This window comes from Tamandua tetradactyla, chromosome 11, assembly GCF_023851605.1.
Source record: "Tamandua tetradactyla isolate mTamTet1 chromosome 11, mTamTet1.pri, whole genome shotgun sequence".
In the NCBI taxonomy this organism is placed as follows: Eukaryota; Metazoa; Chordata; class Mammalia; order Pilosa; family Myrmecophagidae; genus Tamandua; species Tamandua tetradactyla.
The window spans coordinates 54106987-54129459 of NC_135337.1; the positions used below are offsets into that span (position 1 = coordinate 54106987).

Consider the following 22473-nt stretch of genomic DNA (forward strand, 5'->3'; position numbering starts at 1 on the left):
TCATTAATAAAATGTTCTTTTTAATAGACAAATCTCCATTTAAGTTTAATGGGTGCTCTATTTTACCTTTGTCATTATCCCTAGGTCTCAGTAAAGCATTAAAATGTATTGCATAAAGAGGGCCATTGCATTTTGACATTAGGGAAATGTAGTTATGTTGTAATGTAGGTTACTAACTAACAATACCCTTGCCCAAAAGTACAAAATTTTAGCAATTCAAAAATAATTTTCTTGAGCTGCATACTTTTAATGCAAATGAGTAACAAGCTCTTAACTCTGTCTTTTCAAGTCATACCATGGTATTGCAAACACATTCCTTTCCCAAAAAAAGGGAAATATTTTCTTCCTGACTTGCATAGGCGCTTATATATTTGTAAAGGCATGAAAATCTACCTATAACCCTTTTTAGTAAATGTACATCATGTTATTAAAGATTGTTCAGATAAAAATTAAGCTAAACCTAATTAAGTAGGAAGCTACAGCTAACTAAAAAAAAAAAAAAAAAAAAAAAAAAAAGAAAAGCCAGAAGCAGAAAGAATGTTGAATATGTAAGACAGGTGTGTCCATTAAAAAAGAGAGATGAAATTTAGAAATGGAGTGATGCACAGCTGGATTCATGTTGTTACAGCAGGGAAAGTAAACTTTATTCTGAGAAGCAGAAAAATCATCATGGAAGTGCTAATGGAGATATCTATCTTTCTTCCTATAGATAGATAAAGTGATGAGAAAAAGAGAGGGAGAAAGAGCTTGGCTGGGCATTTTTATCAATAGCATATAGGGAAGGAAAAAGAGAGCTAAGAATCCAAAAACCAGTACTGAACAATTTTGTATCACACCATCAGATTGAAACAGGACTATGGGGAGAAACCAAAGTTCATCCACGATACCTTGCATTGGTAATAAGAGCCCACCTTCTACCACTCATCTTATGGAATCTGAGAACTCCATAAGGCTTATGGAATTTGAGAATGCCAAGACCTGGGACAATTTATCAATCCATGAAAACACTACAGGTGAAAGAAAGATGAAGCAAAATTGGAAAACAAATGTTTTGGGGAGATTATCTGACATGATACCAACATTGGGAGTTTTTATTTGTTTAACTCCTTATTCATAATATTTTCACATTTTTTCTTTTTCCTTCTGATGTATGTTGACTGTTTATTAAGAGTTAGGCACTGTGATGAAGATTTTACATGCAGCAGTCTCCTAACAACTCTATGAAGTAATTTATGGAGGGAGGAAATGAGGCCCTGGTTAAGTAACTTTCCTAAGGTCACATAGACAGTGAATAAGAACTAGGACTCAGTGTCCAGTCTTCTTTATTTTAAAGTCTGTGGTCTTAAGTATTATTCCTATTGCCTTTTTATGACATAAAGAATAGATTACTAGTATTGAAAACATCTGACAGATATCTGGAGCATAATGTAGTGGTTCAGTTGTAAAACAGAATCAGGTTTCTACTCCTTATGGCAGACATTCCAAGTTAAAATACATTCAAGTGGGACAGAAGTATGAATTGTTTTTAAGAGCTACATAAGTGTTATAAAATGTCAAGAGAAAACAAGGGAGGAGACTTGTTTTTTTTTGTAGAAGATTTAAACAATGTCTAAGGTCAATGTGGTTGACTTATTAAAAGATGTCTAACCTCATTTAACTGAGATATGTAAGCTAAAATTGCAGGCAGATATGTGTTGGTTAGAAGTTGTGTGTACCCCAGCAAAATGTATTTTCTTGAATTTGCCCCATTCCTGTGGTTGTGACCCTATTGTGGGTAGGACATTTTGATGAGGTGGCTTCAGTTAAAAAGGTGTGGTCCCCTTCGATCAGGATAAGTCTTAGTCCCATCACCAGAGTCCTTTATAAGTGGAGTGAAATTCAGACACAGGGAGAGAAAGGGAGCAGCCAGAAGGTGGACATCAGCAGAACTGGAAGAGAAGGGAGAGACATGGAGACACAGTCATATGTCTTGCCCTTGACAAACTAAGCACCAGGCATCTGTGGCAGCCAGCCCCAGAACATGTCTTCAGGAAGAAAGCATCATTGTGATGATGACTTGATTTGGACTTTCTTTTAATGTCAAACCATGAGTGAATAAATTTGCTTGAGAAGTCCAGGAAACTAAAGCAGATACTTTTTCACAACCACTGGAATGATTAACATTAAAAAGACTGATAATACCAAGTGTTGGTAAGGGTGTGAAACAACTAGAACTTCTGGGAGGACTATAAATGGCACCACCATTTTGCAAAGCTGTTTGGCAGTTTCTTATAAAATTAAGCGTACATCTACCCTATGACCTAGAAATTCCACATTTAGATATTCACCCAATTTCATAGCAATCTAACCTATGAGAGTAAAAAAACTGAAAACAACCCAAATATCCACTCAGGAGAATGGACAAACAAACTGGTGCATATTCATATATTGTAAAACTACTTAGAAATAAAAAGGGACAAACTGAATGATATGTACCTCGTGGAAGAATCTTACAGACAATCGTGGTAAGCAAAAGAAGCTAGTTGATTCTGTTTACATGAAGCACAAGACTAGCCAAAACTAATCTGTGTAATAGAAATAAAAGAATAATTACTTCTTCTGTATAGAAGGGGGCAGATTTTGATTGGGAAGGGACATGATAAAAATTTTCTGGGGTGATATAGTCTCTATCTTGAGTTGGATTTTGGTTATACAGATGTATTCGTTTGTCAAACTCATAGTATTAAACACTTAAGATGTGTGCACATAATCCATTTTTTTAAATATATGTAATTTATATTATTTCCTTCCTCCACTTAAAAAATGAGAAGCTGAGGCTCAGGGAAGATACATAAGATTATATGCTCTCAAATTATAGAATTTATGTCAGAATCCAGGTCTTCTGATTTTGAAGCCTATGCTTTTGTCAACTCTATAATAACTATACAGTCACAAATCTCTCCGTCACAGTCTAGCTATAAAATTTCAAAATAAATAATTGACAAGTAAACCAAACAGCCTGCACATTTTTTCCATTATAAAAGTGTTAAAATGAGAAAATTGTAGAGATTTAAGCATCAAAATTAACTATATTTTAACCTAGTTTTCTTGGTTTTCTGGACTGATACCATCACCATTCAAATTCTCTTTGTATCAGTGATGCTTGCCTTGATGTTCAAGGGTAGCCCTTTTTCCTATGTCTCTGGAAACAAGCAGGGAAGATGACTTGGCACCTTGCTCAGGATTACATTTTATGTTTAAGGAGTCCCTCCCACACTGAATAAATATAATGAACAGAAAACATTTCATTTCATAGAATCACTCTGTAGACATTCACGAAAGATCAGCTTCTATGTACTTCAGTCAGAACGTGTAGTTATAAAAGTACCATAAAACCTGTGTGATCACCACCTGCATGTAAAAAATGCCAGCAATAACTTACCAAAATATTTCCACTGAAAATATGACTTTGACCCAGATGGCAAAATAGGCTGTGTTGGCCATAAATCTGCAGGCAGTAAGTGGGCAGGTGGTAAATCTGCTATCATTGCTACTGTTTTCTCAACACTTTATCTGTACAGACTTTTCCTAAGGAAATAAAAATGCTGAAAATATGGGGGAAAAAACAAAACATTGACTAGAAACTCTAGTGTGAATTTTTTTTTTTTTAATTTTAGGTAAACTATCCTTAGATGACAGACTCAGATTTGTGATACTAAATAGTAGGAAAAAAGCAAAGACTAGAAGGCATAATATATAAAAGGCCTGAGTTCATTTCCTGTAAGTTTTGGCAGCAATGTCATTCTGAAAATGCAAAGTTTGTTTTCATCATTAAATAGAAAGACAAATTTTCCCTACATATGAAAAGTTTATTTACCTCCCAACGGCTATCACAATTTCTTCTTCCCAGAAGGAGAGAAAGCTTATAGCAGCATTACCATGGATAGAGTGGAATAAACCAAAGTCAATTTGGAAAGAATTTGTGATCAAGGGGTTTAGATTTAGGGGCAAGATATCATTCTATTGGAGGAAAATTTAGTTTTCTCCAGAAAAGAATGGATGTATCCACTATCTATCATCCTTTGAAGAAGATGTGTTTAATTCTGAGGCAAGAAATGGTGCAGAAATTTGGTCTTTGGAGGGAAGTATTTTCATTACTTTTAGATCTGATATATTTCAGCCAGATTCTGAGTCACATGTTCAAGTGGCTAAGGAGAACTTCTATATCCACATGGATTAAGATAAGTGATTTCTTCCCTTAATTCCTGGGCTGTATGATTTCCCTACTGGGAGCACAGTACCATATTTAGGTATTTAATTCAATGCATAGTCTGAATCCTAGAGGATGACACTTATTTCTCCAAGAATAGTGCCTGCAACCTGGCACTTCAGCTGTGGTTTTGGCAGGCTATTCCTAACATTTAAAGTTATCAACTTCTGGATGAAATATGTGACATGACCAGCGGATCATTGGCCACGGTTCCACTCAAGCTCCTCCTTTGCTGTTGAAGAGGAACACTGGTCAGTGGGATTCCATGACAGTAGATCAAACACTCTGTGAGCCTTTGAATAATGGGGCTGGATGTGACCCTTACAGTCAGGGAAGGCAGACCTATACTAAGAATGTATATCTGTTTCTCTGGAGTTAATCCGTTGAGCTTTCCATGATGGAAGGAAAACAGTATAGACAATTTGTCTTTAAATAGCTAGTTAGACTCCTCAAGGAATGTTGTCACACTTAAGACTCAGCCTTGGACTCTACCGCTGACAGTTTTGGCAATAAATAGCAATAGAGATTAGCCTTGATAAGTGGGATTTGATGGTGTTGAACCCATACCTAGTATTCATATTTGCCATCATGGCCACCTTGTTTATGTGTTCATTATACCAACACTCATGTGTCCAATGGCAGCAGCTGGTTGGCAATGATGGCCAGGTCATTATAGGCTATCTAGTGGTTTATTTCATCTTCCATTTGTGAATGTTCTATAGTATTATTAATATCGATTTAAATATCTTCTCACTTTGTGCTCTCTCCCTTATGTTCATCTGCACTGAGCTCTTTGTTGACCATAGTCCATTTTTTTCTTCCCAGGCCACTTGCCAAGGCTGCCTGTCCACTTTGTAGCCTGCTTCTCTCCATAAAAAATAGAATGCCAGCTATACTGTTTGAAGACCCACTCACTGAGACAATTTTCCCCCATGACTGTCTCGCAAGGGTACTCTTAGTACTCTGAGCAAGTCTATAGTGTCGATTTTTTATTCACATCCACAATATTCTACAACTCTTTTTTAAACCAAACTGAGACTATTTATTTCTTCATCATTTGGTCATACTTGATTTCCCCATGGTAACCTAGATATGATCTGAAGAGGGGGTGCTGTTGCAATAATGCTAGGTACCTTGAGGCTCATGTTTCTTGCCTGTGTCCTCTTGCTCTACTCACGCTCTATCCCAAATATCCCACTTCTATCTTATGATAGTTGCACAGTGTGGTCCAGCAATAATCCTTAAGACTTGGTGGGTCTGAGAGGACCTAGCTCATGATCATATAAATTTTTTGCCAATATGTTAAATCCTGTACCTTGGGAAGGCGCTCCCTAGTCAGTATTCTTCCCCATTCAATTTTATATACCAGGCCCCTTGATTAGGCACCCTTGCAATCCAGTCCCACATGCATTCACCTAGGTTCAGTTAGTACACGTCAGCTAAGTCTGACAGGTCCTTTTGGATATTGACCATTTTCTCCCTTGTCAGGTCCAGCAATCCCCAGCTGAGTTATTTTGTGACTTTATCATAGTTAAGGCCCAGTGCCAGATGGGAGATGAAGGTAAGTCCTTAGATTGATGCATGCTGCCTTGGTGGGGAGATGATTTTACACTGTCTTCCAGGAGGTTTGGCAGCAAATGCTAGCTCTTAATAGCCATATCTGCAGGCTCAGAAAACTTAGAGAATCTAAGGGGTCAAAATGTTTAGGTTTAGCTGCCTGATGCCCCCATCCTGACTTTGACCTTAGTCAGGGTTTAAATTTCTTTCATGTCTTACAGATCTGACTATGAAACCCTGAACTGGGTTGTCAGCCTCCTCCAACCTCTCACTAGAGTAGGTGTGATTTTTTCCTGTGTAAAACCTAAGAGGCCCTCGCTTCTATATTAAGCTTTCAATTGCCTGTACTCAATCACAGCTTTCTTTTTCTATAGAGCAGTGTTGTTCAACAGAAATGTAATGTGAGCCACATATAAGCTTTAAAATATTTCTAGTTGTCACATGGCAAAAAGTAGAAAGAACAGATGAATTTACTTATAATAATTATAATTCATTTAATAAATAAATATTTTTATTTACCCTAATATATTCAAAATATTATTTCAACATAAAATCAGTATAAAAATAATGGGTTATTTTATATCCATTTCTATTTTGGACTAAGTCTTTGAAATCTGATGTGTCTCTCATACATGCACTACGCTATTTTGCTTTGAACTAGCCACATTTCAAATACTTAGTAGCCTCATATGCTGGTGGTTACTGTGTTGGGCAGCACGCCTACAGAGGATCAGCAGTGCTTAGTGATAGCCATCTATTCCCAGTATTCTTTAACTATCATTTTTTACTTGCATTTCAAATTCCTGCAACATCAGCTTCCAGCCCTTCATACCAAAGGTGGAAGTTTCAGCAATTGTTATCACCATTTTCTGCTGGAGGTTGTCTAGGCTCCCCTTACTAGTGATGTGTCATTGCCAGGCAGGTACCACGTAATCCAGCTCCAAAGGTTAAAACTTAACTTATGGCCTGCTTTCTCAGGTCCCTCGTGGTAAAAGCTGTCACAGGTAGGATTCTCTAGAAGCAGACGCTGAAGTAAAGTTTAGGGTGTAAAATGTTTAATAGGAAATAACACCTGTGAAGGGAATGTAGGAGGAAACAGGACTAGGCAGAGGAAGAACTCAAACAGTGATGAATGTCTAACATGGACAATCTAGTGGGTACGTTTTGGAACTAAAGTGGTCCACCAGAATTATTCCATGTCAATGAAATGGCTGGGATATTATGTTCCCACCTTGCTCAGCCACTGAATTTGAGCTGCTTGGGTAGGATCTCTATGGCTGATGTCAACCATGAAGAAGTTGATCGCTGGAGGCAGTCTTCTGGTCATCCCTGGCAGATGCACTGCAAGTCCTTTCTGGAAGGGGAATGAGGGCAGCACAACTCCATATGTCCCATAGAGGCCATTGGTGGCATTAAGATGGATAATCTCTGCTAGAGCGGATAATAGTCAAGAGGGTAGAGGGGGTTGGTACAGATGCAGATTAATCAGTAAATTTGGGATGAGAAGAAGAGAGGCTTCATATCTCACTGTATGAAAGTAAGTTTTCCACTAAGAGGGGAAAATAAAGTGATGGAAAGGGGGGGTAAAGAAATTAAAATATAATTGTTTTTTTTGCAGAAAAATATTGAGTTCTCATTTGAATATTGTGTTCATGAAATTAAATTCAGATCAGATAGCAAGTGCATAGGCAGATACTTGGATTTTACTATGGTACTGCATTTCCAAGATGACTGTGACACAGGATAATTGGGATGAGGGAATTAAGGGTGTTTACAGGGAATTGATGTCATTGATGCATTTTTGAAATGCAATTTGAGTAAAAAGGGAATAAAGGACATAGGGTAGTTGTTGATTGATAATGAAAAATTTGTAATGTGAATGATCTGAAAGGCTCAGAAAAGCTGATAAATGGTGGGAAGCTGTTTTAGAGTGGGTGAGCAGTGGATAGGCCATGGCACACAGAATGGGTACTTGAATTTGTGATTGCAAGGCAATGATAAAATCTTCACTGAGTTGAACCATTGAGATAGGCACAGAAAAGGAGCAAGACTGATCCTTTGGACTTAAAAGAGTAGTATTTTTCTCCTTGAGACAGAAGTGGGATATCAGTGACAGTCACCTGCAGAAACAGCTGGGTCCATTCTCATGATAATAATAAGCAGGAAACTTTATGACAGAGGCAGCAAGCAGCTCTTACCAAGTGTCCAGAATGATGCTTTGTGGATTAAACATGTTCCCTGGCCTCAAGAAGTTCTAACATGTGTTTAGGGAATTAAGATATGTGTGAAAGTGTTACAAAAAGGTAAGAGTGTTGCATTTCCTATGCCATTTAAGCTCTATTACTGCTATGCAATGAAACTGTCACATTCTTGTGAGATATTGGGATTATACCTGTATTAGTTTGTTAAGCTGCTGGAATGCAATATACCAGAAATAAAACAGCTTTTATAAAGGGGATTTAATAAGTTACAAGTTTACAGTTCTAAGGCCATGAAAATGTCCTAATTAAGGCACCAAGGTTACGCTCACTCAAGAAAGGCTGTTGCCATCTGGAACATCTCTGTCAGCTGAGAAAGCACATGGCTGGCATCTCCTGATCCTTGTTTCTGGTTCCATTGCTTCCAGTTTCTGGTGCCAGTGGTTTATTTTCTAAGTGTCAGTGGGCCATCACTTAATTCTTCTAAACCACAACTCTGGGTTCTGGCTTGCTTAGCATCTCATGGGAAGGCACATGACAACATCTGCTGAGCTCTACCTGTGCCTAGGCATCTGTTCGTGATATTAGCACTCCAAGCATCTCCAAACATCCATGTCTCTGTCAACTCTGAAGCCCTTCTTCTCAAGGCATCTGCATCTGAGGTTTCTTCAAAATGTCTCCCCTTCTAAAGAACTCCAGTAAACTAATCAAGACCTACCTCGAATGGGTGGAGTCACATATCCATCTAACCAAAGGCCACATGCACAGATTGGCATATTCTCTTGGTGATAATCTAGCCAAAAGGTCACATCTACAACTGGGAACACCATATCTCTATGGAGATAATCTAATCAAAGGCTTCCCACTCTCTAATATTGAATCAGTATTAAAGGACTTGGCTTTTCTGGGGTACCCAATGCTTTCAAACTAGCACATTCCACCCTCTGGACCCCAAAGAGGCATTGTTTCCCTATACAAAGCAAATTCATTCCATCACAATATCGCAAAAGCCTTAAACCATTTCAATGACAATACAAATGCGATACAAAATCCAAAACAGTATACAGTCTCATCAAAGACAGCTACAGGCATGGCCAGGTCTAAGGCAAAAATTCCCCTCTGGCTTTGGACCTGTGAAACTCAGAACAAGTTATCTGCTGCCAATATAGAAAGGAGGGACAGTCTTAGGATATATGTTTCCATTGCCATAAGGTGAAATTGAAAGATAAACAGGGGCACCAGACCCAAACAGTTCTGAAAACCCGCATGGCAAACTCCTTTGTATTTCAAAGTCTGAGAGTCATTTATCCTTAGGGATTTAGAAAGCACTAGTCCTACCCTTTCCAAGGGCCTATGCAGCAGCCTCACCCTCTCTCCAAATGCTGGGGAGTTGCAACACTGCGGAGCATTGCAGAAACCACCTTATTAAACCACCTTTCTCTCAGCTCTACCATCTCTAAGATTCGGCTCAACACCTAGGATCTCTGCCATCTCTGGAACACAAGCTCAACCCCTCCAAAACAATGGGATGGCAGCTAGACTCCCTCCAATCCCCAGTTTATGTGCTTCACCCTCTCTGAGGCCTGGGGCAGCAAAACTTTTTCTGAGCATTGAGAAGGAAGGCAAAGCACTCTACTTTTGGGGCAAACTCACCCTCTCCCACTGCATGGGTGGGTCTGCTCTCCTAGCCCGAGATTACTTGGCTTCAGGCTTTAGCTTCCATGGCTTTTCCTCTGAAGTCATTTTTCCTCAATGTGTCCCTTTTTAGGCCCTTTTAGTCCAGACTAGCAATGGTTCTATTTATACAGATCCCACAACCCTCTTTTTTTTTTTTTAGAGGTATAAACATCGTATTATTATTTTATAACAATATTTTCTACACATATTGATTGATCATTTGGAATGTAATCTTTTTTTTATCAGCAATTTTAAATTTTTTAAGTGTATAAAACATTCTTTTAAAATGAACAGCTTGTCAAACTATATAACCTTACTATCAAAAGCTAATAATGCTCATATACACTTCTTTGAGGGATTTTTTTTATTAATTAAAAAAAAATTAACTAACACAACATTTAGAAATCATTCCATTCTACATATGCAATCAGTAATTCTTAATATCACCACATGGATGTATGATCATCATTTCTTAGTACATTTGTATCGATTTAGAAAAAGAAATAGCAAGACAACAGAAAAAGAAATAGAATGATAATATAGAGAAAAAAATAAAAATACAAAATACAAAAAATATATTAAAAAATATATAGCTCAGATGCAGCTTCATTCAGTGTTTTAACAGAATTACATTACAATTAAGTAGTATTGTGCTGTCCATTTTAGAGTTTTTGTGTCCAGTCCTGTTGCACAGTCTGTATCCCTTCAGCTCCAATTACCCATTATCTTACCCTATTTCTAACTCCTGATGGTCTCTGTTACCAATGACATATTCCAAGTTTATTCTCTAATGTCGGTTCACATCAGTGGGATCATACAGTATTTGTCCTTTAGTTTTTGGCTAGTCTTACTCAGCATAATGTTCTCTAGGTCCATCCATGTTATTACATGCTTCATAAGTTTATCCTGTCTTAAAGCTGCATAATATTCCATCGTATGTATATACCACAGTTGGTTTAGCCACTCGTCTGTTGATGGAGATTTTGGCTGTTTCCATCTCTTTGCAATTGTAAATAATGCTGCTATAAACATTGGTGTGCAAATGTCCATTTGTGTCTTTGCTCTTAAGTCCTCTGAGTAGATACCTAGCAATGGTATTGCTGGGTCGTATGGCAATTCTATATTCAGCTTTTTGAGGAACCGCCAAACTGCCTTCCATAGTGGTTGCACCATTTGACATTCCCACCAACAATGGATAAGTGTGTCTCTTTCTCCACATCCTCTCCAGCACTTGTCATTTTCTGTTTTGTTGGTAATGGCCATTCTGGTGGGTGTGAGATGATATCTCATTGTGGTTTTGATTTGCATTTCTCTAATGGCCAGGGACATTGAGCATCTCTTCATGTGCCTTTTGGCCATTTGTATTTCCTCTTCTGAGAGGTGTCTGTTCAAGCCTTTTTCCCATTTTGTAATTGGGTTGGCTGTCTTTTTGTTGTTGAGTTGAACAATCTCTTTATAAATTCTGGATACTAGACCTTTATCTGATATGTCGTTTCCAAATATTGTCTCCCATTGTGTAGGCTGTCTTTCTACTTTCTTGATGAAGTTCTTTGATGCACAAAAGTGTTTAATTTTGAGGAGCTCCCATTTATTTATTTATTTATTCAGTGCTCTTGCTTTAAGGTCCATAAAACCACCTCCAATTGTAAGATTCATAAGATATCTCCCTACATTTTCCTCTATTTTATGGTCTTAGACCTAATGTTTAGATCTTTGGTCCATTTTGAGTTAACTTTTGTATAGGGTGTGAGATACGGGTCCTCTTTCATTCTTTTGCATATGGATATCCAGTTCTCTAGGCACCATTTATTGAAGGGACTGTTCTGTCCCAGGTGAGTTGGCTTGACTGCCTTATCAAAGATCAAATGTCCATAGATGAGAGGGTCTGTATCTGAGCACTCTATTCGATTCTATTGGTCGATACATCTATCTTTATGCCAATACCATGCTGTTTTGACCACTGTGGCTTCACAATATGCCTTAAAGTCCGGCAGTGTGAGACCTCCAGCTTCGTTTTTTTTCCTCAGGATACTTTTAGCAATTCGGGGCACCCTGCCCTTCCAGATAAATTTGCTTATTGGTTTTTCTATTTCCGAAAAATAAGTTGTTGGGATTTTGATTGGTATTGCGTTGAATCTGTAAATCAATTTAGGTAGAATTGACATCTTAACTATATTTAGTCTTCCAATCCATGAACACGGTATGCCCTTCTATCTATTTAGGTCTTCTGTGATTTCTTTTAACAGTTTTTTGTAGTTTTCTTTATATAGGTCTTTTGTCTCTTTAGTTAAATTTATTCCTAAGTATTTTATTCTTTTAGTTGCGATTGCAAATGGAATTCATTTCTTGATTTCCCCCTCAGCTTGTTCATTGCCCACAACCCTCTTGTCAGTTTTCTATATAGTGTGTAGGGATCATAACCATCAGACAATAAAATTTACTACAAATTTTTCTGAATAACTCCATTTCCAAACCTGGCTTTTTCTGAAATGGCTGTTTCCATGTTTGGTTACATCCTCACATGGGGCTCTATTCACTGGGGTCTCACTTTCTTGAAGCCCAGAAATTTCCAGATGATCAATTTCTGACTTCTTTGTACCCAAGACTTTAATTCTCAACTTACTTTTTCCTCTTACATTTTACAATAAGCTGCAAGGAGCAATAAGATTACATTTTGCACATTTAGTTTGGTAATTTCTTCTGCTACATATCCAAGTACATCACTCAAATTCTGCCTTCCATCCATAAGTAATGTCTTCCTTCCAGTTTGCAATGACACGTTCATCATTTCTGTCTAAAGCCTTATCAGAAGTATCCTTCAGTCCACATTTCTACCACCAGTCTCTTCAAAGCATCCTAGGCCTTCTCTATCAAGTTCCTCACAACTCTTCCAGAAACTTCCCCTTATCCATTTAAAAAACTGTTGCAACATGTTTGGTATTTACAAACTGCAGTAGTACCCCACTCTCAGTACCAGAATCTGTTTTTGGTTTGCTAAAGCTGTTCGAGTGCAATGTACCAGAAGTGGAATGGCTTTTAGAAAGGGAATTTAATAAGTTAAATTTACAATTCTAAGGCCATAAATATGTCCTAACTAAGGCATCCAGAGAAAGATACCTTTGCTCATGGAAGGCTGATCTGGGAAGGCATATGGCTGTAGTCTGCTCATCCTTGTTTCTCAATCGGTTGTTTCCAGCTTCTGATGCCAATGGTTTCCTCTCTAAGCATCTGTGGGACTTCACTTAGTTCTTTCAGGACACAACTCTGGGTTCTGACTTGCTTACCATCTCATGGAAAGGCACATGGCAATGTCTGCTGGGCTCTACCTGTTTCTAGGTGTCTCCTCTTGCTGTAGGCACTCCAACCATCTCCAAACATCTGGGTCTCTGTCAGCTCTGAAGCAATTCTTGTCCAAGCATCTGCATCTGAGGTTTCATCAAAATGTCTCCCCTTTTAAAAGACTCCAGTAAATTAATCAAGATCCACCTTGACTGCGCGAAGGTACATCTCCATCTAACCAAAAGGCCACAGCAACAATTGGACATGTCACATTCTCATGGAGATAATCAAAACGGTTTCCATCTTACAATATTGAATCAGAATTAAAGGACATGGCTTTTCTGGGGTACACAACACTTTCAGACTAGCACACCTTAGAGAGAAACAGTTATTCCATCCACATACAAGATCATCCCTGAGGTTCCTCAGTATTTTCATTTATTCTAAAAATATACTAAAAGTATATAGATGTTGTTTCTTGTTTTTTTTGTTTTGTTTTGTTTTGGTGTGCCTTAGAAATCCTTGTTGCATTTCCTCCATTAAAATATAAGCATTGCAAGAAAAGGTAAAATGTTAAACCTCTCACAACCTCAAATTTGATTAAATTTACCAGGGAACAATGGCTGATTTAAATAGAAAGAGAAGCTGTGAGGTAAAAAGAAATGGAGGATGAGGGTATTGATGGCAGATTTTACCTATAGGATAGTGAGCTGGCTATTAGTTCCCAGGATACTGAAATACTGAAAAATTCAGAATCAGGGTATCTGCAGGCAATGGGATTTTGTTAAAGAAACACTGAATATTGAGTCAAATGGCCTGAATTATTGAAACTTAGCTCTATCACTTTCACTCATTCATTTATTCAATCATTTATTCAACTGATATTAATTTAGCAACTAAATGCCAGGCACAACTTTTCACAAAAAGCTTAGAAAACAACAGTGAATAAATTGAAAAATTCTCTCACAGGCTTACATCCTAGTGTGGGGTAGAGACAGAAGGAAAGAAAACATACACAAGTGAATAAATCAATCATATAATTTCAAATTATAAATACTATACTGAAAATAAAATACAGCTATGAGATAGCCATTGATTTGGGAAGGGGATGTATAACTATCATTCAGTAAGGTGCTCTTGGAAGGCGCCTCCAAGGAGGTGGCATTGGGTCATGGATCTGAATGACGAGGAAGTGCCCGGTGTGCAAAAGAAGTATTCCAATCCAAGGAGAGAGCAGCTAGCTTTGCCACCTCAGATAAGAACAGTTGACTTTTCTGAGTTTGAATTAGCTCATTAATAAATGCTGTTAATATCCCCACAGAGATTGCTGTAAAAATAAATAACATGTAGCGTACAGTGTAGGAGCTACCATACAATCAGGAAAATCGGATCTCGCCTTCAGTATTTCTTCACAGAGTCCCTCATTTGATAAACTGTAATCCCCATGAAGGTGTTTCACAGAATCTTCAGCATTGTACTTGTGGTTAAAACCTCCAGAACATCAATGATAAGTGTTTCTTGGTTTTAAGGATAGGATTGTCCCTTCTATGGAAAGGCAAATATGAGAAATACAAACTTTAATAAACAAGGGTTAACAAACTTGGTAAATCTTATACAATATCGCTATTTCAAGTAAACTTATTCCAAAGCTTTCAAAGCATTTCAATACTGTATTTTTGTACAGTATTAATACTGTTTCAGCTATATCTGGGGTAGTATTAGATTACTTGACTGGAAAATTGCAAAATTAACTATAAGGCAAGGAGCACAGACATAGTCTAGAGATTATGTGGAGGGAGACACATCGTGCTATCAGTGCTACTCTCTGTGTAGAAGAAAAAAAAGGTGATTTAAAAAAGAAAATGTAATTACAATATCATTGGACTTTTTTTTTTCTTTTCTTTTTTAGTTTTGAAAGAATAGGGCAATATAAAGTCATTAGGTCCCAGAACACGAAAGAAAGCTTAGCTTAAGTGAAGGAGATCTCTTCCGTTCCACAAGCTGCTCCTCTCTCTGCCAGTTAAGCCAGAGTTTTAATAACTATTAATAGTTCAGATCACTAGCTTGAATAAATGAAAATGTATTATTTCCTCTAACATAAAGTAGCTCATGGCTCATAATCAATTTCATTTGTATCAACCATCACAGTCCACTGGCCACAAAGCCCTTTGGAATGACTCTTAAAAGACAATTACCATTTGTTGGGGATGGTTTTAGTTTCCCTCAGTGCAAAACCATGCTTTTCTTTACTTCATGTCCTTACTTTTCTTGCTCAAAACAATTTGTTTTAAACTACAATTGTTTTAGGCTCACCAAAGAGTAAAAGACTTTGAGAAGTCATATATTTAATTTCTTTATCTCTTAACCAAGCTACACTGGAGCCACCTTGGTATCTTGAACACACACACACCTACAAAACTTTGAATTGGCAGATTTGGCGCACGAGCTTCCTGTTGGCAGGACGTTAGATGTCGTATTTAATAATGACGTTACTTTGGATGCAGAAAACAATTAATAGAGAACATTTTATGTGTTTATTTTTGTTTGCTATTGCAATAGATGCCTTTAATAAAGAGAAGAATTCCTAGATTTGGGGTTTTAAGTTAGTATTTATCAATCTTCTAGATTCACTGCCTTACAAGGAGTTGGAGGGCATACTTCATGTATCTATTTAAACCCACTGCCTAGTACAGAGCCTTAGAAATAGAAGTTGCACAGTAAATGTTTTTTGAATGGATGAATGATTATGGCAACTTAGTTTACTATTGTTGTACCATGTGGGTGGCACTTAAATCACTCTTAGAAAAGTGAGACAAATGAGACAGCTAGCTAAATTTCCATGGCAGTAAATTTCTAGAGATGAGACCATGGCCTATTATATCTGTTTACTTAACTGCCTCATTTAATGATGATGGGAGATGCATGGTGATGATATAGGTTAATCAAAATCTCACAGAAGCACTACTTTCCACAAGGGTTCACACATTTTTGCAACACCAATAAATTGGAAACAAACAGTGAATGGAGGTATAGTCATTTTTCTTTCCTCTGTAGCTATCACTTATCTTGTCAGTTGCCGGCTGCTACTACTGCTGCTTCTGCACGCATGGAGATGTATGTTTAATAAGCAATAGGTGGAGATCTATAAACGGATGCTCTTCAATCACAGCTCTGTTAAGGATCTAATCATATCAATAGAAAAAAGCCTCGTGCACACACTCCTATTAGGCTTTGCTGGCCAGTGATGAATTGCCTCATATAGGAAACAAGCTATGGATAAACAGATATTGCTATTATCATTTTTATTGGCTTTGAGGTAATTTGGTGTGCACTGACTTAAAAACACAGATAATTTTCTCTGGGGAAAAAAATCATGCATCCTTTTTTGGGTGTCTACCACTCTGAAAATCTCTCCCTATTATTCTCTTCTTCTGAAATAATTTGTAATAAGGAGTTGGGGAAAGCAATTATGCAAAAGATTGTATTCATTTTAATGTTAATGCTTTTAGACTTTCAGAGCTAGTACTCTGAAGGAATGAAGGACACTCTCTTGTTTATACAAAAATCAAATGACTCCACTGGAAAGCTTAAGAAAGGCTCTTTTGATAAAGGTGTGTGCAGCTGTCTTACAGGTCCCAAACCAGCTGTGTGACTGACAGGTTTCCCGAGCCTCTCTTCTCAAGTTTGGTTTTCTTTATCTGTAAATAGGGAAAATTTGCTGAATGGTCATGCTTAGCAAATAATATAATGTCTCTAAATCACATAGCAGATGCCTCATAGCAGGCATTCAAATAATATTTTTCTTCTCTACCATCTCTAGCTGATTTTGGAAGGGATAGAATGGTCTCCAAATCAGAACCTGAAAAACCTATAGTAGATAATGACAAAATCAAAGTTTGAAAAATCTTCATGCAGGTTTTTTCTCCATTGATTGGATTGAAGTTCTCATTTTCTGAGTATTTCAGAGTGGTTTTCCCTCTTCTGAGTTTCGGCTTTTTGGTGTCTGATTGTGGTGCCTGTGGGAAAAGTAATGGTCTGGTGTACTTTTCCAGGTAAAATGTCCTGTGGTGTCATTTGCAGTTTTGTCTATTAGGAGCAAATAACTTTTATTATGATCATCTTATCTCAGTTTTACATATATACTTTTCTGTTGTATAAATATATAGCTTTTCTAAATGTTTTTAAAAATTATATATATATATATATATATATATATATATAAGAATTTGAATGCATTATCTTTTGGAGTAGAGTGGAACAAGTTATGAGATATGATTAATCTCATCTTTTTTTACATTTTTATATTTATGAAAATGGAAAAAAAATAGAAAGAACCTTCTTGGAAATCTCAAGTTTCTCTTGTTAGCACCCATTGTTCCCCCTCACTTGTAGATGGGCTTCTGTCCTATGAGACTTACTGAAGAGTGAAGTAGGGATAAGCCTTATTGAAAGAACCTGCTTGTCTGATTTGTCCCTTCTAAATTTTTAAATTGTATCACCAATATTCAGTTGGATCTGATGGGGTGAAGCATTGATTGAAAAAAAAAAAAAGATGAAATGATTGTTATCTTACCTTGTAAATGAAACAAAAAAGTATAACCTGATACTAAATCTATAGCAAAAAATAAAATCACCTGGAGTGTTGTATAAAGTTAAATTAGACATAAAAATTTCCTATTAATTCCAATTCGTCTTCACAATGAATTGATCAGATCATTAGATCTGGACTGGTAGTAGCTCTGGTCTCTATGTTTTTGTCCATTGTGACTCCTATTTATATCCCTTAGTAGGTGATGATTAATAGGGATGTTTTGTTGTTATTGTTGTTTATTTGATTGGTTGATTTATGTTTTCTCACCTATTGCAGAAAATGTTCAATTTCTATCTATAAATGTTTGAATTTTGCATTTTAAATTGAAGGTCTTTGCTAGCCATATATCAATGCCTAACTGGACCAATTTCTTTGTGATATGTTTTCCATAACTCTGCAAAATATCCCATATAGTATTTATTTAAAAAAATAGATGGATGTGTCTATAGTATTTAAGTTTGCATGGCACACTAACTTTATAGAATAACAATTAAAATCCAGTGTTTTAGTGCCAAAAGACATCTTAAAGTGAGCCCACCTTTGCAGTAAACTTGTCTCATAATTTGGTCATATGATTTAGCTACTCATTTAAAATAAACCCATTTAATAGAGATAAGAAGAGTGTTACCTTATAGGGCCATTGCAAAATTAAATGAGATAGTGTATACGAATTGCTTACCATAGTTCTGGTAAAATAATAAGTGTTCAATAAATATTAACTTTTGTTCTTATTATAAAAATTTTCTAAGCTAGATTAGGTCTCTGCAATAAGGCAACTGGAGACATGGTGAGAAAAAAGTTAAACCTTCTGGATTTTTAGAAGAGAGAAAGGGAGTATTTCAAAAGGCTTTTGAGTTTAAATTGTTTCTCATACTGAAAAGTCATATACTCTTATTTGAAATATCTTATATTAAACTATTAAAAATCTTTATTACCGTAGGACTTTTACTCTTTCAGTATGTGTTTTAGTTTGTAGAAGCTGCCGGAATGCAATATACCAGAAAGGGAATGGCTTTTAAAAAGGGGAATTTATTAAGCTGGAGTTTTACAGTTCTAAAACTGAGAACATGTCCAAATTAAGACAAGGCCATAAAAATGTCCCAACTAAGGCATCCAGGGAAAGATACTGTGCTGGTTTGAAAGGATGTATGTACCCTTGAAAAGTCATGTTTTAATCAAAATGCCATTTCGTAAAGGCAGAATAATCCCTATTCAATACTGTATGTTTGAATCTGTAGTTCGATCATCTCCTGGAGATGTAACCCAATCAAGAGTGGTTGTTAAATTGGATTAGGGGAGCTGTGTCTCCACCCATTTGGGTGGGTCTTGACTGGTTTACTGGAGTCCTATAAAAGAGGAAACATTTTGGAGAATAAGTGATTTAGAGAAGAGCAGAGCAGAACAACGTAGCCATGAGAAGCAGAGTCCACCAGCCAGCAACCTTTGGAAATGAAGAAAGAAAATGCCTGCTGGGGAGCTTCATGAAACAGGAAGCCAGGAGAGAAAGCTAGTAGATGATACTGTGTTCACCATGTGACCTTCAGCTGAGAGAGAAGCCCTGACTGTGTTTGCCATGTGCCTTCTCACTTGAGAGAGAAACCCTGAATTTCATCGGCCTTCTTAAACCAAGGTATCCTTCTTTGGATGCCTTTGATTGGACATTTCTGTACACTTGTTTTAATTGGGACATTTTCTCAGCCTTAGAACTGTAAACTAGCAACTTATAAAATTCCCCTTAGAAAAAGCCATTCCGTTCCTAGTATATTGCATTCTGGCAGCTAGCAAACCAGAACATATACCTTGGTTCAAGAGGGCCAATGGTGTTCAGGGTTTCTCTCTCAACTGAAAAGGCACAGGCTTCTGCTAGCTTTCACTCCAGGCTTCTTCAACTGTTTCCCTGAGGGCATTTTCCCTCTGCATCACCAAAAGTCTCTGGCTATATGGGCTCTTTTGATTCTAAAGCTTTTTCCAAAATTGTTCCCTCTTAAAGGGCTCCGGTAAGCAACCCCACCTTGAATGGGTGGAGACACTTATCCATGGAAACCATCTAATCAAAAGCTACCACCCACAGTTGGGTGGGTCACATCTCCATGGAAACAATCAAAAAGATCCTACCCAGCAACATTGAATGAAGATTATAGAACATGGCTCTTCTGGGGTACATAATAGCTTCAAACCAGCATATCATGTTAAGTTTCAAATCATAGAGAACCCATTTATATTATAAAATACATTTAAAATAATTTTTAAATTCAGATGGTACTCACCAATATTTTATAGTGATGAAACTTTTATATTTTCTTAGAAATCTCAATGTCAGATCTTTAACATTTATTATTGGCTAGACTCCAAATCAATACATTAAAAGAGACCAGGGAACTAACAATGTCCAAATGGGGATAATAAGTCTTTATTTATTGTGTTATAATTTTGAATTATCTATCATATTATAATTATTTATTATACATCCCAATATTGAGATCCTTGAATTAGTCATTGCTTAATTTAGAAATAATAGTGGAAATTTCTTGTTAAATAAGTGGCAGATGTTTTGCACACAAATTACTGTAAAAAAAGAGGGGGGTAATTGACTGAAATCCTTATATCATTTGGAGATTACTTTCAATCATTTTATTTTGATAATGAGAACTTGAGAGGTTTGAAAAAACAAATTTTCCAGAGTCATTATTTTTTCATTAACCACTTAATTTCTGTTTACCTTCCCAATGCCTATTACCAAGAACATGAATAAAATTTGTCACTTAAATAAACCAGGTGCACACGCATTTGAATTCTCTGCCTATTATATATATATATTACAGCAGGTAAGTAGTTAAGCATTTTATAAAAGAGACATGATAAGTTGTAAATATTGTTTGCAAACTGTAATGAGCTTGCAATGAAATCTCTAGCTAAATACAACATTCCAATTATCTCTAAAATTGTGTTAGTGTGTTATTATCTTTGAGAACGAGATGCAAAAAAAAGTATACAGCCATCCCTGTGCTTCCACATGTAAATATAATTGGATGGTATCTACATATGCAGTAGGTACTTTGCCCTGTACTGTGAGATCAGAACTGTACCATGGCTAGAGGTACCTTAGAACTGCATTATATCTTTTCTTACTAATTAATTCACTTGCAGGATTCATAGTGCTTGGGAAGATTGGTGACAGGGCTGGTGACTGCCATTTATTATACAACTTATAACACAAGAATAAACAAACGCAGTCTAAAATATTAGTGTCATATTTCTAGCATTTATTTGCAAATATTACATAAAAATTGACTTCATAAAAATATCAGAAATGAAAGAAATGATAGGATTATGATTTTAGACTCGTGATTCCTATCCCTTTTATCACCAAGCATTTATTCTTTCACTTAAGACTGGAGTCTAATTTATTATTCTATTTTTGCACTCTGTTATATATTGTCATATATAATTACTTGTGTAAAATAGTTATTTATAACCAATCATGCTTTAATTTTATAAATAAGCACTACTTTGTATAATGTGTTAGAAATAAAAAAATGATTTCATATGTTTTGACTAGCAGAGAAGGAAATATAAATGCATTTCAATTAATTCAAATAGGTTTATTAAACATCTACAATGTGGCAGATATTATTCTAGGCACTAATGATTCAGCGCTGGCCAAGATGGACAAAAATTGCTGTCACCATAGAAATTTAATTTTAGTGGGAAGAGACAAAAAACAAAGTACAAATGTAGTTCATATACTATGTTAGAAGATAAGTGTTTTGGAAAAAATTTCATGAGGCAAGGTGGAAGGATAAAACTTGTAGAATGGTCAAATAAGTCATTTTTAGCAAGATGACATTTGTACAAAGACTTAAAAGAGGTAAAGGAGAAGAACACATATATCTGGAGAAGTGGCTAGATATGCAGGATCAGGCAGAATGTCAGAAATCAAGGAAGCAGTGGGGCAGAAGCAGAGTGGAAAAGCACAAGGTATGATGTCAGAGAAGTAACTGGATGAGGAAGAGAAAGCTATTGTCACCCTTTGAAAGGACGTCACCTTTTTCTCCGAGTATTATAGAAAATTATTGGAATGTTTAGTGTAGAAGAGAAATGAGATCTGATTTATTTTATTAGAATTACTGTGTCTTCTGTGTTGAGAAATGATTACAAAGGGACAAGAATCAAGGAAGAGGTTATAGGCTCTTTCAATAATCCAGGCAATGCGATGAGTGGCGCAAGGTGATTCAATTCTGGTTGTCCTTTGAAGGCAGAACCAAAATATTCTTTGATGGATTGGATGTTCCTGTTAGAAAGAGAGAGGATCTAAGTATGACCTCAGGGATTTTGGACTGAGCACATTGGAAGGGCCAGTTATCAATAATTGAGGTAGGGAGATTAGCAGGCATAGCAAATGTTAGTGGAAATATCAAGAGTTCTCTTTAGATGTGCTAAGGTTGAAGTAATAATTGGACATTCAATTGAAGTTGCTGAGCAGACAGTTTTATGTCAGTGTCTATGAGATCTGGGCCAGAGGTTTAAGCTTGAGAGTGGTCTGCTTTTGACTTTGTATTTAAAGCCACGACATTTGATGAGATCACTAAGGTAGTGATGTAGATAAAGAAGAGGCCCAAGGATGTATCCCTGAGATGCTAAGGAAGGGAGTCTAGGGAGATGAAGAAGAATAGCAGAGGTGACTAAGAAGAAGAAGCCAGTGAGGGTTAGAAGAAAACTAGGAGAGTGTGATGCTCTGGAAGCAAAGTATAGAAGGTGATTTCAGAGAGAAGCAAGTGATCCACTATGTCAAATGTTGCATAATAGGTGAAGTAACGAAGTAATGTGAGGGTTGAGATTTAGCCAGTGGGTTAAGTAACAAGGCTCATAGTAGAGTAATGGGAGAGTAGGTAGTTGCAGAGAAGTAGTGGTAGCGAAAGTCT

The 22473-nt window shown here is 36.7% G+C and overlaps 1 protein-coding gene across 1 annotated transcript in view; it reads left to right on the plus strand.

The window, feature by feature from the left end:
- NEGR1 (neuronal growth regulator 1) overlaps positions 1–22473 on the plus strand; it is an 886099-nt gene that overhangs the window by 451326 nt on the left and 412300 nt on the right. The gene's annotated exons all lie outside the window — the stretch shown is intronic.